The sequence below is a fragment of the Triticum urartu genome, chromosome 1A, assembly GCF_056163025.1.
Source record: "Triticum urartu cultivar PI428250 chromosome 1A, HENAU_Tu73, whole genome shotgun sequence".
NCBI lineage: Eukaryota > Viridiplantae > Streptophyta > Magnoliopsida > Poales > Poaceae > Triticum > Triticum urartu.
Window position 1 is genome coordinate 197,954,272 of NC_141873.1, and position 21,325 is coordinate 197,975,596.

Sequence of the window (21,325 nt, forward strand, 5' to 3'; positions counted from 1 at the left end):
TGATTTTAGTTTTCAATTGGATTATGCCTCACATGATAGTTATTTTGTTGAGTTTGCTCCCACTACTATTCATGAGAAGAATTTTGCTTGTGTGGAGAGTAGTAAATTTTCTATGCTTGTAGATCATGAAAAGAATGCTTTAGGCGCTGGTTATATTGTTGAATTCATTCATGATGCTACTGAAAATTATTATGAGGGAGGAACATATGCTTGTAGGAATTGCAATAATATCAAGTTTCCTCTCTATGTGCTTAAAGTTTTAATGTTATGCTTGCTTTGCTTTCCTATGCTAGTTGATTGTTGTTCCCATAAATTGTTTGCTCACAAAATCCCTATGCATAGGAAGTGGGTTAGACTTAAATGTGCTAGTCATATTCTTCATGATGCTCTCTTTATGTTACAATTCTTATCCTTTATGTGAGCATCATTGAAATCATCATGCGTAGCTAGGGGTGTTAAACGATAGCGCTTGTTGGGAGGCAACCCAACTTTATTTTAGTTCCTTGCTTTTTGCTCCTGTTTAGTAATAAATAATTCATCTAGCCTCTGTTTAGATGTGGTTTTATGCTTTTAATTAGTGTTTGTGCCAAGTAGAACCTTTGGGAAGACTTGGGGAAAGTCTTGTGTATGAAAGTGACAAAATAAGAGACTCTCTATCATGAAGATCATGGTGCTACTTTGAAGCACAAGTGTGGAAAAAGGATAGTAACATTGTCCCTTCTCTCTTTTTCTCTCATTTTTTTGTTTGGGCCTTCTTTTCTCCTTTTTTATGGCCTCTTTTATTTTTTTATTTTATTTTCCGTCCGGAGTCTCATCCCGACTTGTGGGGGAATCATAGTCTCCATCATCCTTTCCTCACATGGGACAATGCTCTAATGATGATCATCACACTTTATTTACTTACAACTCAAAAATTACAACTCGATACTTAGAACAAAATATGACTCTATGTGAATGCCTCCGGCGGTGTACCGGGATTGCGATGAATCAAGAGTGACATGTATGAAAAATTAAGCATGGTGGCTTTGCCACAAATACAATGTCAACTACATGATCATGCAAAGCAATATGACAATGATGATGCGTGTCATAATAAATGGAGCGGTGGAAAGTTGCATGGCAATATATCTCAGAATGGCTATCGAAATGACATAATAGCTAGGTATGGTGTCTGTTTTGAGGAAGATATAAGGAGGCTTATGTGTGATAGAGTATCATATCACGGGGTTTGGATGCACCGGCGAAGTTCGCACCAACTCTCAAGGTGAGAAAGGGCAATGCACGGTACCGGAGAGGCTAGCAATGATGGAAGGGTGAGAGTGAGTATAATCCATGGACTCAACATTAGTCATAAAGAACTCACATACTTATTCCAAACATGTACAAGTCATCAAAACCAAGCACTACGCGCATGCTCCTAGGGGGATAGATTGGTAGGAAAAGACCATCGCTCGTCCCCGACCGCCACTCATAAGGAAAGCAATCCAAGAACACCCCATGCTGCAAATTTGTCACACAAAGTTTACCATACGTGAATGCTACGGGACTTGCCAACTCCAACACAAGTATTCATCAATTTCACAATTACTCAACTAGCACACCTCTAATATTACCACCTTTATATCTCAAAACAACTATCAAGCATCCAACTTCTCTTAGCATTTAAAATTTATAACCAAAGTGAATTACCATGTTGTTCTAAAATACTCTCAAAATGATATAAGTTAAGCATGAGATATCAATTATTTCTATAAAATAGAACCACCGCCGTGCTCTAAAAGATATAAGCGAAGCACTAGAGCAAAAATTATCCAACTCAAAAGGTATAAGTGAAGCACATAGAGTATTATAATAAATTCCAATTCATGTGTGTCTCTCCCAAAAGGTGTGTATATCAAGGATGATTGTGGTAAACTAAAAAGGAAAGACTCAAATCATACAAGACGCTCCAAGCAAAACACATATCATGTGGCGAATAAAAATATAGCTCCAAGTAAAGTTACCGATGGACAAAGACGAAAGAGGGGATGCCTTCCGGGGCATCCCCAAGCTTAGGCTTTTGGTTGTCCTTGTATTTTACCTTGGGGTTCCTTGGGCATCCCCAATCTTAGGCTCTTGCCACTCCTTGTTCCATAATCCATCAAATCTTTACCCAAAACTTGAAAACTTCACAATACAAAACTTAAATGAAAATCTCGTGAGCTCCGTTAGTAAAAGAAAACAAACCACCACTTCAAGGTACTGTAATGAACTCATTCTTTATTTATATTGGTGTTAAACCTACTGTATTCCAACTTCTCTATGGTTCAAAAACTCTATTACTAGCCATAGATTCATGAAAATAAGCAAACAACACACAAAAAACAGAATCTGTCAAAAACTGAACAGTCTGTAGTAATCTGTAGGTTTCGAATACATCTGGAACCCCAAAAATTCTAAAATAAATTTCTGGACGTGAGTAATTTATCTATTAATAATCTGCAAAAATAATTAACTAAATATCACTCTCCAGTAAAAATGGCAGCAAATCTCGTGAGCGCTAAAGTTTCTGTTTTTTACAGCAAGATCGCAAAGACTTTCCCCAAGTCTTCCCAAAGGTTCTACTTGGCACAAACACTAATTAAAAGCATAAAACCACATCTAAACAGAGGCTAGATGAATTATTTATTACTAAGCAGAATCAAAAATCAAGAAACAAAAATAAAATTGGGTTGCCTCCCAACAAGCGCTATCATTTAACGCCCCTAGCTAGGCATAAAAGCAAGGATAGAGCTAGGTATTATCATCTTTGGTATGCAATCCATAAGTGGCTCTCATAATAGATTCATAAGTTAATTTAATTTTCTTTCTAGGAAAGTGTTCCATGCCCTTCCTTAATGGAAATAGGAATCTAATATTCCCTTCCTTCATATCAATAATTGCACCAATCGTTCTAAGGAAAGGTTTACCAAGAATAATAGGACATGTAGGATTGCAATCTATATCAAGGATAATGAAATCTACAGGCACATAATTCCTATTTGCAACAATAAGGACATCATTAATTCTTCCCACCGATTTCTTAATGGTGGAATCCGCAAGATGCAAGTTTAAAGAACAATCATCAAATTCATGGAAACCTAGCAAATCACACAAAGTTTTAGGAATCATGGAAACACTAGCACCCAAATCACATAAAGCAAAGCATTCATGATCTTTAATCTTAATTTTAATAGTAGGTTCCCACTCATCATGAAGTTTTCTAGGGATAGAAACTTCCAATTCAAGCTTTTCTTCATAAGATTGCATTAAAGCATCAACGATATGTTTAGTAAAAGCTTTTATTTTGACTATAAGCATGCGGAGAATTTAGCACGGATTGCAACAAGGAAATACAATCTATTAAAGAACAATTATCATAATTAAATTCCTTGAAATCCAAGATAGTGGGTTCATTGCTATTTAAAGTTTTGACCTCTCCAACCCCACTTTTATCAATTTTTGCATCAAGATCTAAAAACTCTGAATCATTGGGATGCCTTCTAACTAAAGTTGACTCATCTCCAGTCCCATCATTATCAAGATTCATATTTCAAAGATTTAATAGGGGACACATCAATAACTTTTATATCTTCATCTTTATTATCATGGAAACTAGAAGAACACGCTTTCACAAAGCAATCTTTTGTTCTTTCTTTGCACTCATCAATGGAAATTCTCATAGCTTTGAGAGACTCATTGATATCATGCTTAGGTGGAATAGATCTAAGTTTCAAAAAATCAACATCAAGAGAAATTCTATCGACGTTCCTAGCCAACTCATAAATCTTAGACAATTTTTCTTCAATCAAAGCATTGAAACTCTTTTGAGAACTAATAAATTCTTTAATATTAGATTCCAAATCAGAGGCATCTTATTATAATTTCCATAAGAACTGTTGTAGGAATTACCATAATTATTAGAGGAATTACTAGGAAACGGCCTAGGATTAAAATTACCTCTATATGCGTTATTAACAAAATTGTTCCTACCAACAAAATTCACGTCCATAGGTTCATTGTTATTCTCAATCAAAGTAGACAAAGGCATATCATTAGGATCAGAAGAAACACTTTTATTAGCAAACAATTTCATTAGTTCATCCATCTTTCCACTCAAAACATTGATTTCTTCTATAGCATGCACCTTTTTATTAGTAGATCTTTCAGTATGCCATTGAGAATAATTAACCATAATACTATCTAGGAGTTTAGTAGCTTCTCCTAAAGTGATTTCTATAAAAGTGCCTCCCGCGGCCGAATCTAAAAGATTTCTAGAAGCAAATTTCAATAAGGCATAAAACTTTTGTGTAATCATCCAAAGATTCAAACCCTGTGTAGGGCAATTACGTATCATTAATTTCATCCTCTCCCAAGCTTGTGCAACATGTTCATGATCAACTTTCTTAAAATTCATAATATCGTTTCTAAGAGTGATGATCTTAGTGGGAGGAAAATACTTAGAGATAAAAGCATCTTTGCACTTATTCCATGAATCGATACTATTTTTAGGCAAAGACGAAAACCAAGTTTTAGCACGATCTCTAAGAGAAAACGGTAATAGCTTCAGTTTAACAATATCATTATCCACATCTTTCTTATTTTGCATATCACACAAATGAACAAAGTTGTTTAGATGGGTAGCGGCATCCTCACTAGGAAGGCCGGAAAACGGATCTTTCATGACAAGATTCAGCAAGGCAGCATTAATTTCACAAGATTCAGTATCGGTAAGAGGAGCAACCGGAGTGCTAATAAAATCATTATTGTTGGTGTTGGAAAAGTCACACAATTTAGTATTATCTTGAGCCATCGTGAAGAGCAAGCAATCCAACACACAAGAAAACAAGAAACAAGCAAAAAGAGGCAAACTTGAAAAGAGAAGGGGAACGGAAAAAGAGGGCGAATAAAACGGCAAGGTGAAGTGGGGAGAGGAAAACGAGAGCCAAATGGCAAATAATGTAATGCGAGGGATAAGAGTTTGTGATGGGTACTTGGTATGCCCTGACTTGTGCGTAGACTCCCCGGCAACGGTGCCAGAAATCCTTCTTGCTACCTCTTGAACACTGCGTTGGTTTTCCCTTGAAGAGGAAAGGGTGATGCAGCAAAGTAGCGTAAGTATTTCCCTTGGTTTTTGAGAACCAAGGTATCAATCCACTAGGAGGCCACACGCAAGTCCCTCGTACCTACACAAACAAATAAGAACCTCGCAACCAACGCGATAAAGGGGTTGTCAATCCCTTCATGGTCACTTATGAGAGTGAGATCTGATAAAGATAATAATGATAAGATAAATATTTTTTGGTATTTTTATGATATAGTTTGAAAGTAAAGATTTAAAAGTAAAAATAGATTGGAAACTTATGTGATGGAAAATAGAACCGGGGGCCATAGGTTTCACTAGTGGCTTCTCTCAAGATAGCATAAGTATTACGGTGGGTGAACGAATTATTGTCGAGCAATTGATCGAAAAGCGAATAATTATGATAATATCTAGGCATGATCAGGTATATAGGCATCACGTTCGTGACAAGTAGACCGACTCCTGCCTGCATCTGCTACTATTACTCCACACATCGACCACTATCCAGCATGCATCTAGAGTATTAAGTTCATAAGAACAGAGTAACGCATTAGGTAAGATGACATGATGTAGAGGGATAAACTTAAGCAATATGATATAAACCCCATCTTTTTATCCTCGATGGCAACAATACAATACGTGTCGTTTCCCTTTCTGTCACCAGGATTGAGCACCGCAAGATTGAACCCAAAGCTAAGCACTTCTCCCATTGCAAGAAAGATCAATCTAGTAGGCCAAACCAAACTGATAATTCGAAGAGACTTGCAAAGATAACCGATCATACATAAAATATTTCAGAGAAGAATCAAATATTGTTCATAGATAGACTTGATAATAAAGCCACAATTCATCGGATCTCGACAAACACACCGCAAAAACAGTTACATCGAATAGATCTCCAAGAAGAACGAGGAGAACTTTGTATTGAGATCCAAAGAGAGAGAAGAATCCATCTAGCTAATAACTATGGACCCGAAGGTCTGAAGTAAACTACTCACACATCATCGGAGGGGCCATGGAGTTGATGTAGAGGCCCTCCATGATCGGTGCCCCCTCCGGTGGAGCTCCGGAAAAGGCCCCAAGATGGGATCTCTTGGGTACAGAAGGTTGCGGCGGTGGAAATAGGGTTTCGTGGTGCTCCTGGATGTTTTTGGGGTATGTGAACATATATAGGAGGAAGAAGTAGGTCGGTTGAGCCACGAGGGGCCCACGAGGGGGGAGGGTGCGCCAGGGGGGTAGGAGCGCCCCCTACCTTGTGGACACCTCGTTCATTTCTTAACGTCCACTCCAAGTCCTCTGGATCACGTTTGTTCCAAAAATCACGCTCCCGAAGGTTTCATTCCGTTTGGACTCCGTTTGATATTCCTTTTCTGCGAAACACTAAAATAGGCAAAAAAACAACAATTTACACTGGGCCTTGGGTTAATAGGTTAGTCCCAAAAATAATATAAAAGTGTAAAATAAAGCCCATTAACATCCAAAACAGATAATATAATAGCATGGAACAATCAAAAATTATAGATACGTTGGAGACGTAACAAGCATCCCCAAGCTTAATTCCTGCTCGTCCTCGAGTAGGTAAATGATAAAAACAGAATTTTTGATGTGGAATGCTTTCTAGCATGTTCTTCAATGTATTTTTCTCTATTGTGGCATGAATGTTCAGATCCGAAAGATTCAAGGTAAAAGTTTATTGTTGACATAAAAATAGTAATACTCCAAGTATGCTAATCAAGCAATTATGTTTTATCACAACACCATAGCCAAAGAAAACTTATCCCTACAAAATCATATAGTTTGGCTGTAGGATCTTGAAGTAGATGTGTCTAGAAGGGGGGGTGATTAGACACTTAATGCTAAAGTTGCAATTTTTAAGCTTTTCGGTTTAAGTGGAGTTTAGGCATAATTTCAACATTCACAATACATATCAAGCAAGCATGCAAAGAGTGTATAGGCAGCGGAAAATAAAGCATGCAACTTGCAAGAATGTAAAGGGAAGGGTTTGGAGAATTCAAACGCAATTGGAGACACGGATGTTTTTCCCGTGGTTCGGATAGGTGGTGCTATCCTACATCCACGTTGATGGAGACTTCAACCCACGAAGGGTAACGGTTGCGCGAGTCCACGGAGGGCTCCACCCACGAAGGGTAATGGTTGCACGACTCCACGGAGGGCTCCACCCACGAAGGGTCCACGAAGAAGCAACCACCCACGAAGGGTCCACGAAGAAGCAACCACCCACGAAGGGTCCACGAAGAAGCAACCTTGTCTATCCCACCATGGCCATCGCCCACGAAGGACTTGCCTCACTAGCGGTAGATCTTCACGAAGTAGGCGATCTCCTTGCCCTTACAAACTCCTTGGTTCAACTCCACAATCTTGTCAGAGGCTCCCAAGTAACACCTAGCCAATCTAGGAGACACCACTCTCCAAGAAGTAACAAATGGTGTGTAGGTAATGAACTCCTTGCTCTTGTGCTTCAAATGATAGTCTCCCCAACACTCACCTCTCTCTCATAGGATTTGGATCTGGTGGAAAGAAGGTTTGAGTGGAAAGCAACTTGGGGAAAGCTAGAGATCAAGATTCATATGGTAGGAATGGAATATCTTGGCCTCAACACATGAGTAGTTAGTTCTCTCTCAGAAAATAGGATGCTGGAAGTGTAGGCTTAGTCTGATGGCTCTCTCCACGAATGAAGAGGAGGTGGAGGGGTATATATAGCCTCCACACAAAATCCAACCGTTACACACAGTTTTCCAATCTCGGTGGGACCGAATCAACAAACTCGGTCGGACCGAAAAGATAAACCTAGTGACCGTTAGAGATTTTCGGTGGGACTGACATGCAACTCGGTAGGACCGATATGGTTAGGGTTTGGGAATAACGTAATCTCGGTGAGACCGATTACACAAACTCGGTGAGACCGAGTTTGGTAATAAGCTAACCAGAGAGTTGGTCAGGTAACTCGGTGGGACCGATTTGCTCTTTTGGTGAGACCGAAAAGTTACAAAGAGTTTACACTGCAATCTCGGTGGGACCAATTCGCTCTTTTGGTGAGACTGAAAAGTTACGAAAGGGAAACAGAGAGTTTGCAATCCCATCTCGGTGAGACCGAGATCCCTATCGGTAGAACCGAATTGCTAGGGTTTGGCAGTGGCTTATGACAAGTGAAACTCGGTGGCGCCGGATAGAAAGAATCGGTAGGACCGAGTTTGGCTTAGGGTTTAGGTCATATGTGGAAGTGGGAAAGTAGCTGAGGATTTTGGAGCATATCATTAAGCACATGAAGCAAGAGGCTCATTAAGCAACACCTCATCCCTCCTTGATAGTATTGGCTTTTCCTATGGACTCAATGTGATCTTGGATCACTAAAATGTAAAATGAAGAATCTTGAGCTTTAAGCTTTAGCCAATCCTTTGTCCTTAGCATCTTGAAGGAGTTCCCACAACCTTTAGTCCATGCCACTCCATTGTTGAACTTATCTGAAACATACTAGATAGAAACATTAGTCCAACAAGAGATATGTTGTCATCAATTACCAAAACCACCTAGGGAGCACTTGTGCTTTCAATCTCCCCCTTTTTGGTAATTTATGGCAACATACATCAAAGCTTTAGATAAGGATATAAAGAACAGCAAGTAAAGCTTTGGAAGGACATGCAACAAGCATAGGCTCCCCTTACATGAATGCAATCATATGAATATAAAATATAGAAGCATGTGAGAGCATAATCATGACAGAGTAGGCAAAGTGTTACATGTATCTTGGCCATATGCATCAGAGTAAAAGATTATCAAGGAAAATACCTTCATGCTCATGAGTCCTTCTTGCAAACAGTATGCACATAAGCAAGAACTCCTCATACTCATGATTTTGATGAATACACTTACCGTGTAGTCTTTGAGTTGGCTTAGGATGGAATGAACCTGCTCAAACAAAGTTAGATAACACAGGTACATCCACTAGCCAGAGCACACAAAAGAAACCACAAGAATGCCAAGATTGGGATGACATGTAGAGAGTGAGTACAAGGTACCACATTGGATTCAACATGTCCCCAAGAGTAAAGATATGCAATGAATTTGACTGATTTCTTTCCCTTAGGTGTCTTGCTCCCCCTGAATCTTACATGGGATATTGGGAGAAGATAGGGAACAGAAAATCAGAGCTGAAAGATACAAATGGATAGAACTTAATGCAAATACATGTCTTTCCCCCAAAAAGGCATGTGACATCTCTCCTCTTGAACATCAAGCATCTGGGATCCTTGAGTATTCTCTCCTCCTGGAAATCTCTTTCTCCCCCTTAATACTTTCTCTCTTGTAGGTTTAGTTCTTTAGTTCTTGAGACTTTTTCTCTCCCTTGATGTGATCTCTCTCTCCTACAAGCTTTGATGTGATCTCTCTCTCCCCCTTTGACATCAATTTCCAAGAAGGGCTTTCTGGAATCCGTCGTATAGGTTTGGTCCTTGAGACTCAGCACAAAGCAATGGATAAAACTGTGATGCTTGTAGAGGACAAGATTCATTGAGTAGAGCTGGATCAGAAGAAATATAGAACAAGTGGCAAACTATTTTTCTTGTTGCGAAGCCGGTGGCACCGAGTGGTATGTTTCGGTGGCACCGAAAAGATTCGGTTGGACCGAAAATTACAAGTCGGTGAAACCGAGTTCACACAGAGAAAAACACTTGTCACCTCAGCTCACTAGACATGTAGGATCTCACAAAGATTTGCAATGAATTACCTGAAGGATTTGCAAGGAATTGAATGCAGGAAATGCAGAACAAAAACAAAGAGAAAAGAGAAGAAACTGAAAGATCTAGATGAAGTTTTTTTTGAAAAAGAGAAAGAAAATAAACATGCATGAGACAAATGCAATAACACAGAAAAGAACACAAGAGAACTTCATCTAGAGTTGGGCAGTGACATAGTCACCTATGTTAGAGTATATTGACTTAGGAGTCAAGTGAGAACAGTTGATCATAGGTCATACTCATCGTTTAAGCTCAAAATGGGGTTACCATTTTTCGTTTAAGCATCTTGATGTATTCACATCTTGTTGAGTTGCTTTGACTCATGTCTTGGAGTAAAGCTTCTCTAAGATGGAATAACATACCTTGGGTGGTGGTGTGGTTCTTGCTCATGTAGTTGAACTTGTGTGGGTGCTCAAGGTTGATGTAGCTCATCAAGAGTTGGGAGCACCACTTGGAGTTTGAGTTCATCTACCTACATGGGTTAGTTCTTGCAAGGAAGAGCACTTGTGTATCCAAAAATGACAATCATGAAGCTCAACATAGAATTTGTCAAAGGATATGTTTGAATGGTTTTGTGCTTCCTTGTCTTCAACCACCATTGTGTAGAGTCTTGGTGATGTAGAGATTGCTCAAGATGTGAGTGAGTCGCAATCTCATGGAATTAGATTCAACCAAGCACCTACATGGGTTAGACAACATGCAAGGTGCAGATATATCCAAGACATAAGATAGTTATCCTAAGAGATATATCATGGATTAGTCATAAGCTCATGTCTTGCATGTATCCAATGGAGTTTCTACTCCAAGTTCGAAGCATCAATGATGTTCAATTCTCCTCTCAACCTGCAAAACACTTTCTCATCAAGAGGTTTAGTAAATATATCCGCTAATTGCTTATCGGTGCGAACATGCTTAAGATCAATGTCACCCTTAGCAACATGATCTCGAATGAAATGATGACGAACTTCAATATGCTTAGTTTGAGAATGTTGTACAGGATTATGACCAATTTTGATAGCACTTTCATTGTCACAAAGTAGTGGAACATGTTTCACATAGATCCCATAATCTTTAAGAGTTTGGGTCATCCAAAGTAATTGAGCACAACATGAACCAGCGGCAATGTATTCCGCTTCGGCGGTGGATAAGGATACCGAGTTTTGTTTCTTGGAAGACCAAGACACAAGAGATCTACCAAGAAACTGACAAGTACCCGAAGTGGACTTTCTATCAACCTTGTCTCCGGCATAATCCGAGTCGGAATAGCCAACGAGATCAAAAGAAAATCTCTTAGGATACCAAATGCCAAAGTTTGGTGTATGGATTAAGTATCTCACTATCCTTTTCACAGCCTTAAGATGACATTCTTTAGGAGCAGCTTGATATCTTGCACACATGCACACACTTAGCATAATATCGGGACGTGAAGCACATAGGTATAACAATGAACCAATCATAGAGCGATAAACCTTTTGATCAACCGGTTCACCATCTTTGGTTAAATCATTATGTCCACTAGTAGGCATGGGTGTAGACATACCTTTGCATTCTTGCATATTGAACTTCTTGAATAAGTCCTTGGTGTACTTTGTTTGAGAGACAAATGTACCTTCCTTAGTTTGCTTGATTTGCAAACCGAGAAAGAATTTGAGTTCACTCATCATAGACATCTCAAACTTCTCTGACATTAGCTTTCCAAACTTTTCACTAAAGAGAGGGTTAGTTGAACCAAATATGATATCATCAACATAAATTTGGCATACAAATAATTCTCCATTAACCCTTTTAGTAAAAATAGTAGAATCAATTTTACCAATTTCAAAACCACTTGTAGTAAGGAACTTGGTCAAGCATTTATACCATGCTCTAGGAGCTTGTTTAAGACCATAAAGAGCTTTGTGAAGTTTGTAAACATGATTTGGTTTCTTAGGATCGATAAAACCGGGAGGTTGTTTGACATAAACTTCCTCCTCGATTTCACCATTTAGAAAAGCACTTTTGATGTCCATTTGGTACAAGGTGATATTATGGTGATTAGCATAGGCAAGTAAGATGCGAATGGACTCAAGTCTAGCAACGGGAGCATATGTCTCACCATAGTCCATACCTTCGACTTGTGTGTATCCTTGGGCGACGAGACGTGCTTTGTTGTGAACCACTTGTCCATCTTCATCTTGCTTGTTGTGAAACACCCATTTGGTACCAATGATGTTGTGGTTGTTGTCAGGCTTCTCAACTAATGTCCAAACTTGGTTTCTCTCAAAGTTGTGTAGCTCTTCATGCATAGCGTTTATCCAATCCGGATCTTCCAATGCTTCTTCAACCTTCATAGGTTCAATGCTAGAGATGAATGAATAGTTTTCACAAAAGTTAGCTAAATGAGTCTTTGAGCGAGTGATTCTCCCGGTTTGTATATCATTTAAGATTTGCTCGACGGGATGATCTTTGGCAATTCTTGCTCGAACTCGTGAGAGCTTTTGCTTGGGTCTTTGTTGAACATCTTCTTCATCTTGTTCTTCTTCTTGGTCTTCTTCATTGTTGACGTTGCCGTTCTCTTGTCGTGGTGGAGAAGGAGGTTGTTGATGTTTGTCTTGATGTATTTCCTCGTTTTCTTCATCTTGGTGTGTCCCACTTGTGGATGCTTCCGTGTCAATTCCTGGTTCACTTTGTTGTGAAGTAGAAGCTTCCACTTGGATGGATGAAGTACTCTCCTTCACCTCCGTTGGACAAATTTTGCCAATGGACAAGTCTTGGATTGCTTCTGAAGGGTCTTTGTCTCCTACATCAATTGGCAATTGCTCTACTTGCGAGCCATTAGATTCATCAAACTTCACATCTATCGTCTCTTCAACCTTTCGGGTGAAATTGTTGTAGACACGGTAAGTGTGAGAGTTTGAGCCATAACCAAGTAGAAAACCTTCATGAGATTTAGGAGTAAACTTTGAACGACGATGCTTATCAAGAATGTAGCACTTTGAGTTGAATACTCGAAAGTATCCAACTTGGGGTTTGTTACCGGTGAGAAGCTCGTATGCCGTCTTGCCGAGTAGCTTGTGAAGATATAAGCGATTTGTTGTGTGACAAGCTGTCTGAACCGCTTCTGCCCAAAAGTGCGTCGGCGTCTTGTATTCATCAAGCATCGTTCTTGCCATTTCGATGAGCGTCTGGTTCTTCCTCTCAACAACTCCATTTTGTTGAGGTGTGTACGTAGCCGAGAACTCGTGTGAAATCCCTTCTTCATCAAGAAAGGTGTCCACATTTGCGTTCTTGAACTCTGTTCCGTTGTCACTCCGAACCTTCTTGATCTTCACGTCAAACTGATTTTGGGCCTTCCTAGCGAAGTTTCTAAAGATCTTCTGGACCTGCGACTTGTCATTAAGAAAGAACACCCACGTAAATCTTGAAAAATCATCAAATATAACTAGACCAAAAGAATTTCCACCGAGACTCTTGTAGGCGTTGGGACCAAAAAGATCCATATGAAGTAGCTCGAGTGGCCTTCTTGTGGTCATGATGTTCTTCACGGGATGCCTTCCTCCAACCGGTTTACCTGCTTGACAAGCACTGCAAAGTCTATCCTTATCAAATATGACATCGTTAACTCCAAGGATATGATTTCCTTTAATAAGCTTGTCAAGGTTTCTCATGCCAACGTGACCTAGTCGTCTATGCCACAACCAACCTTTTGAGGATTTAGCAACAAAGCAATTTTTAGGTTGTGCCTTTTTAGAGAAATCGACAATCTAAAGATCACCTCTACGCATACCCGTAAAGACCATTTTATGATTGTCTCGATGAAATACTTGGCAATCTACCTCAGTAAATAGGACATTCAAACTGAAATCAACAAGTCTAGATACTGAAAGTAAGTTGTAGCCGAGAGATTCAACGAGCATGACATTTTGAATGGAACTATCATGTGAGATGGCCACCTTACCAAGGCCAACCACTTTACCCTTTGAATTATCACCAAAGGTGACATATTTTCGAGGGCAGTCATTTTCAGCAAGCTCATGAAACATCTCTTCATCTCCGGTCATATGATCAGTACATCCACTATCAAGAACCCATTCCTTTCCTCCTGATTCATATCCCTGAAGATTTTCCATAAGACCAAAATGTCTCATTGCATCATCAAGATCGAAGTCACTATCATCATCATCATCATAGTATCCATGTTCATCATGATCTTGTGACTCATCATTTCCTAGAGAGGGTAATTCATTAGATAAATGATCATCAAAGTGGTCACTTTTATGAATTCTTATAGCTTCGAATATGATATCACTAATGATTCCAACATCTCCTTTAGCATGCTTAAGATTGGTAAGTTCAAATAGACAATTACCAAAACTAGGATCACTAGAGTTCACCTTACTCAAGGCAATAGATTTATGGAGAATTTCATCCAAAGTTTTCAAGGAATGATCGGGAAATCGTTCCTCAAGAAATTTCCATATAGTATAGGCACAATTAAGAGTAGGCAAACTAGTAATCAAATTTTTGGGCAATCCTCTAATGATGAGCTCAATAGTTCTAAGATTGCGAATCATGTCAATATCTTCATCTAGGGTAGGATGCAAAGGATCAATATGAGGTGCACAAGGGCTAGCAATATACTTGTTCAAATGATATTGATTGAAAATTACAAGCATCTCATTTTTCCACTCATGAAAATACTCTCCATCAATAATAGGCACTCTATGTCTAAGACTCCCTAAGGTAGACACATCCATCTTCCTCCAATGGTGATTAAACCAAGGCAATGGAGACCAAAGCTCTGATACCACTTGTAGGATCTTGAAGTAGATGTGTCTAGAAGGGGGGTGATTAGACACTTAATGCTAAAGTTGCAATTTTTAAGCTTTTTCGGTTTAAGTGGAGTTTAGGCATAATTTCAACATTCACAATACATATCAAGCAAGCATGCAAAGAGTGTATAGGCAGCGGAAAATAAAGCATGCAACTTGCAAGAATGTAAAGGGAAGGGTTTGGAGAATTCAAACGCAATTGGAGACACGGATGTTTTTCCCGTGGTTCGGATAGGTGGTGCTATCCTACATCCACATTGATGGAGACTTCAACCCACGAAGGGTAACGGTTGCGCGAGTCCACGGAGGGCTCCACCCACGAAGGGTAATGGTTGCGCGAGTCCATGGAGGGCTCCACCCACGAAGGGTCCACGAAGAAGCAACCACCCACAAAGGGTCCACGAAGAAGCAACCTTGTCTATCCCACCATGGCCATCGCCCACGAAGGACTTGCCTCACTAGCGGTAGATCTTCACGAAGTAGGCGATCTCCTTGCCCTTACAAACTCCTTGGTTCAACTCCACAATCTTGTCGGAGGCTCCCAAGTAACACCTAGCCAATCTAGGAGACACCACTCTCCAAGAAGTAACAAATGGTGTGTAGGTAATGAACTCCTTGCTCTTGTGCTTCAAATGATAGTCTCCCCAACACTCAACTCTCTCTCATAGGATTTGGATCTGGTGGAAAGAAGGTTTGAGTGGAAAGCAACTTGGGGAAAGCTAGAGATCAAGATTCATATGGTAGGAATGGGTTATCTTGGCCTCAACACATGAGTAGGTAGTTCTCTCTCAGAAATAGGATGCTGGAAGTGTAGGCTTAGTCTGATGGCTCTCTCCACGAATGAAGAGGAGGTGGAGGGGTATATATAGCCTCCACACAAAATCCAACCGTTACACACAGTTTTCCAATCTCGGTGGGACCGAATCAACAAACTCGGTCGGACCGAAAAGGTAAACCTAGTGACCGTTAGAGATTTTCGGTGGGACTGACATGCAACTCGGTAGGACCGATATGGTTAGGGTTTGGGCATAACGTAATCTCGGTGAGACCGATTACACAAACTCGGTGAGACCGAGTTTGGTAATAAGCTAACCAGAGAGTTGGTCAGGTAAACTCGGTGGGACCGATTTGCTCTTTCGGTGAGACCGAAAAGTTACAAAGAGTTTACACTGCAATCTCGGTGGGACCGATTCGCTCTTTCGGTGAGACCAAAAAGTTACGAAAGGGAAACAGAGAGTTTGCAATCCCATCTCGGTGAGACCGAGATCCCTATCGGTAGAACCGAATTGCTAGGGTTTGGCAGTGGCTAATGACAAGTGAAACTCGGTGGCGCCGGATAGAAAGAATCGGTAGGACCGAGTTTGGCTTAGGGTTTAGGTCATATGTGGAAGTGGGAAAGACCTCATCCCTCCTTGATAGTATTGGCTTTTCCTATGGACTCAATGTGATCTTGGATCACTAAAATGTAAAATGATGAGTCTTGAGCTTTAAGCTTTAGCCAATCCTTTGTCCTTAGCATCTTGAAGGAGTTCCCACAACCTTTAGTCCATGCCACTCCATTGTTGAACTTATCTGAAACATACTAGATAGAAACATTAGTCCAACAAGAGATATGTTGTCATCAATTACCAAAACCACCTAGGGAGCACTTGTGCTTTCATTGGCCATGCTTCATTTTCGTCACACAAAATGCTCCCATCATGCACAACCCCGATGACAAGCCAAGCAATTGTTTCATACTTAGCCTTTTCAAACTCTTTCAACTTTTACGCAATATATGAGCGCGAGCCATGGACATAGCACTATGGGTGGAATAGAATATGATGATTGAGGTTGTGTGAGAGGACAAAAAGGGAGAAAGTCTCACATTGACGTGGCTAATCAATGGGCTATGGAGATGCCCACCGAGTGATGTCAATGCAAGGAGTAGGGATTGCCATGCAACGGATGCACTAGAGCTATAAATATATGAAAGCTCGTTAAAGAAACTAAGTGGGTGTGAATCCAACTTGCTTGCTCACGAAGACCTAGGGAATTTGACGAAGCCCATCATAGGAATATACAAGCCAAGTTCTATAATGAAAAATTCTCACCAGTATATGAAAGTGACAAAATAAGAGACTCTCTATCATGAAGATCATGGTGCTACTTTGAAGGACAAGTGTGGAAAAAGGATAGTAAAATTATCCCTTCTCTCTTTTTCTCTCATTTTTTTGGGCCTTCTTTTCTCCTTTTTATGGCATCTTTTCTTTTCTTTTTTATTTTATTTTCCGTCCGTAGTCTCATCCCGACTTGTGGGTGAATTATAGTCTCCATCATCCTTTCCTCACATGGGACAATGCTCTAATGATGATCATCACACTTTATTTACTTACAACTCAAAAATTACAACTCGATACTTAGAACAAAATATGACTCTATGTGAATGCCTCCGGCGGTGTACTGGGATTGCGATGAATCAAGAGTGACATGTATGAAAAATTAAGCATGGTGGCTTTGCCACAAATACGATGTCAACTGCATGATCATGCGAAGCAATATGACAATGATGATGCGTGTCATAATAAATGGCAAATAATGTAATGCGAGGGATAATGTAATGCAAATAATGTAATGCTGGGAACTGGTACTAGCAATCAACTTGGGACACGTCCCTGATCGAGGCAGACATCCATGGGAGTATAGTCAGACCAAGGTGACAATCTTGCTCGCGATTGCCTCCGCTGATGCACATGGAGCCGCATCGATAGACAACACAAATAACCAACCCTATCACCCATGAAGAACAACGGGGACGACTACTTCTAGGCTCCTCTATAGTGCCACAATAATCATCATCGAGACGGGATTAAAGCCGAAGAACTTTTATTTGAGATGACATCACCATCACCTAGAGTGACATCATCATGAGACAAAAACCTACTGCACAAAAGACGAAAGACAATAATCCCCTCTCCTCGGCCCCGCAATGCTAGAATTTGTGGTGGCTAGGGTTTCTTTCTGGAGGGCTAACAATGAACAAACATAATTTATCTTTTGACAATGTTAACAACACTCCCGCAGCGGGTTAGCCGCTCTCAATTTAACACAAATTCATTAATTTACAACACATTCATGTAATATGTTACCATAGAATCTACATGCCACATAACGACTTGAAACTTGAAAGAAAATCTGTTACCATGACACATAAATTCACTGGGATCAAATTCCAATCCCCTTGGTTTATTACAAAGACTTCCTGCAATGGGGGTACCATAGCTAGTATCATGCGTGCCAACAATACAAATTTGTTGAGATGACATTAGTTTTTTGTTTTACTTCCTGGGAGCAAGGTTAAGAATTAAGATTGTCGGCATTAATTTTGAACTCCATAAAGAACTGTACAAGTCATATTAGTAGTAAGAGTTGACATTAATTTCTAAAACCCATGGAAATTCCACAAGGCATAACATATTCTGCTCTAAATAATAATAATAATAATAATAATAATAATAATAATAATAAAAGCAATAGCTCCTTAGTTTCTAATTTGCAGACCAACATGGAGTTACAACTAGTACGTTAGCGTCGGTCGGCGTCTTCTGAATATGATGATCTATCCGGCCACTCCTCCGGTCGGTTAACGAATTGTCTATCCACTATTAAGGGCAATCTTGAATAAAGTTCAACTAATCAGCAAAGGTCTTTCCAGTCTATTGGAGTTTGAAGAAGAAGCTGGTGGCATAGAGGGAATAAGAGTGTGCAGAAATGTGCCATCAGTATCACACCTTTTATTTGCTGATGACTCTCTGATTCTCATGAACGCAAATGTTTTAAATGTAGCTTCCTTACAACATGTTCTGGATACCTACTGTCAGAGTTCGGGACAATTGGTGAGCCTATCAAAATCTAGTGTGTATTTCAGCCCTAACACCCCTATGGTAACAAAGACTGAGGTTTGTCAACTATTACATATTGATACTAAAGCTTTGTCTAACAAATATCTTGGGTTGCCTGCAATGGTAGGAGCAGCTAGGAGTGATTGTTTCAGACACTTCTGCGAAAGAATAAAAGAAAGATTGAAAGGATGGATGGAGAAGAAATTATCTATAGGTGGTAAGGAAATACTTATTAAATCTGTAGCTCAAGCAATCCCTGTTTTTTCCATGTCAGTATTCAGCCTACCGAAGGGGATTTGCAAGGATATCACTGATTTGATAGCTCAATTTTGGTGGGGTGATGGCGAAGATCATAAAAGAATGCATTGGTACACTTGGTGGAAACTTTGTTATCCGAAGAATGAAGGAGGAATGGGCTTCAGGGATCTTTATTCTTTCAACTTGGCTATTCTCTCTAAGCAGTGTTGGCATCTCATTAACAATCCGGAGTCGTTATGTGCTCGGGTTCTGAAAGCAAAGTACTACCCGAATGGAAGCTTACTCGAAGCAACTCTAAAAAGTGGGGCCTCCTTCACTTGGCAGAGTATAATGAAGGGATTAGAGACTTTTAAATTGGGATATATTTGGCGAATTGGAATGGGTGAGAATGTGAAAATATGGACTGATCCCTGGGTACCATCGAGCCCTAACAGGAGGGTAATCTCTAGCAGGGGACAGTCTATCCTCTCTACGGCTAGCGACCTAATTGACCCTTACACCGGTGCATGGGATGAACCGCTGATCCGCTCTATCTTCAACACAGTTGATGTCCGAAGGATCTTGCAAATTCCCCTGAATACTGCAGCTTTTGAGGACTTCATTGCCTGGAACCCTAATCGGAGAGGGGCCTTTTCAGTCCGATCAGCCTACCACACACAATGGTTTCAAATTTACTGGCAGTATGCAAATGTTTTGGCTCGTCCGTCTGGCTCAAGTTCACCGGAAATCTGGAGTAGAGTTTGGAAACTGCAAGTCCCACGTAAGGTGCAGATCTTCTGTTGGCGCGCTCTCCATGGAATAATCCCTTTGAAATCAATACTCACAAACAGACATGTAGGCTCTAATGGGTCTTGCCCGATCTGTCACCAGGCTGTGGAAGATGTGTGCCACCTGTTTTTTGAATGTACACATGCTCATGAGCTATGGCCAAAACCGGGTATTCTGGATATCATTGAAGAAGCTATAACAGTTGACCGATCGAGATCTATCATATTTGAACATCTACTGTTGGCGGAGGACAGGGCACTATCTCTCAAACCCAGTCTTGATGTGAAATAGGTTCTGGTTGTTGGAGTCTGATATTCATGGTGGGTTCGGCGTGAGTTAACGCATGGAGGAGCTCCACCTACACTGATGAGATGGCCAATCTTTGTCCTAGCTATAGCTAATAACTACCACAAGATGAATCTTAGGAATCGGTCTGTACATGAGGACACATGGAGAAAACCAGAGCTGAATTTTGTGAAAGTCAATGTGGATGCGTCTTTACATTTGGACGATGAAACTGGAGCTACAACGGCAGTCATCAGGGATCACAAAGGAAACTTTCTGGCTGCCCAATGTCGCTTTATTCATTTTGCAGTGGATGTGGTGACCACTAAAGCATTGGCTATGCGCGATGGACTAGTATTTGCTAATACATTGGGTTTTTCCCGAGTTGAAGCAGAGTCGGATTCCCTCATGGTGATTGATTCCTGCACTGGACAAATAAGATGGTGGGACACTGCAGCGGCAATTTTTGCGGAGTGTGTGGATGCGGCTATGTCTATTGGGAAGGTCACTTTTAATCATTGCTTTCGGTCATGTAATGATGCGGCGCATGTGCTAGCTAAACATAGTTTTTGTAATAAGATTTCTAGTAGTTGGACACACGAGCCCCCGGTTGTCTTGTCTCCAAACTTGTGGATGATATTCTTCCTCTTTAAATTGCAATAAAGCTAGCCAAGTCATACACAACATGCAGTGGACAGATTAATGTGTGAACCGGTGTGGAAACTGAGAGCTGATTGCAGTTCGTGGCCTTGAGAATCTTTCTAATCGAGTAATCATGCATATCACAAGGTCAGAATGGAAGGATATAACTACTTAACATAATTAACAATGGCCTGATCCATCAGTGGTGCGCGAGTAATTCCAAACGCCAAAGTCAATGACCCCAGAGAGCGTAATAATTAGCTAGCTAACTTTTGTGCCTGGGGTATGGCCGGAGGGGCGACGGCCCAGGGCCTAGGCCGGAGGGGGGCCATGATGAAGTATACGCACATTGTATATAGCCCAGCAAAAAACGCATACAGCATATAGCCAGCAAAAAATAGGCAAGGAAAAAAGGCCCATCAGATAGCTAGTTGCGATTAGTGAAGCGTCAATGCATCACGCGACATGAAGAGACAGTGCCATGACCGCTTGTTTCGCCTGTGTGAAAGAAATCAATCCAAGAGTCTCATCGAGTCATCGTTTCCCTAATTCGCTGGTGCCTTCCTTGCTCGTCGGTTCGTCTTCGTCGTTCATCCTCTCCTCCTCTCCTTGATCGTCGGCATGTGGCTCGGCGCCTCGGCCGCCGCTAGTTGTCGCTGCTGCGCGCACCGCCGGGCAGTCTGGCCATCCGGCATCCATCAAGGCGGCAATACGTTATAAGTATGTGAACCGTGAGCGCACCACCTTCCTGATCCCCCCCAAACCCCAATTTCACCGGTTTCTTTTATTCTTTAGTAAGTATTCAATTATTCAATTATTCATCCA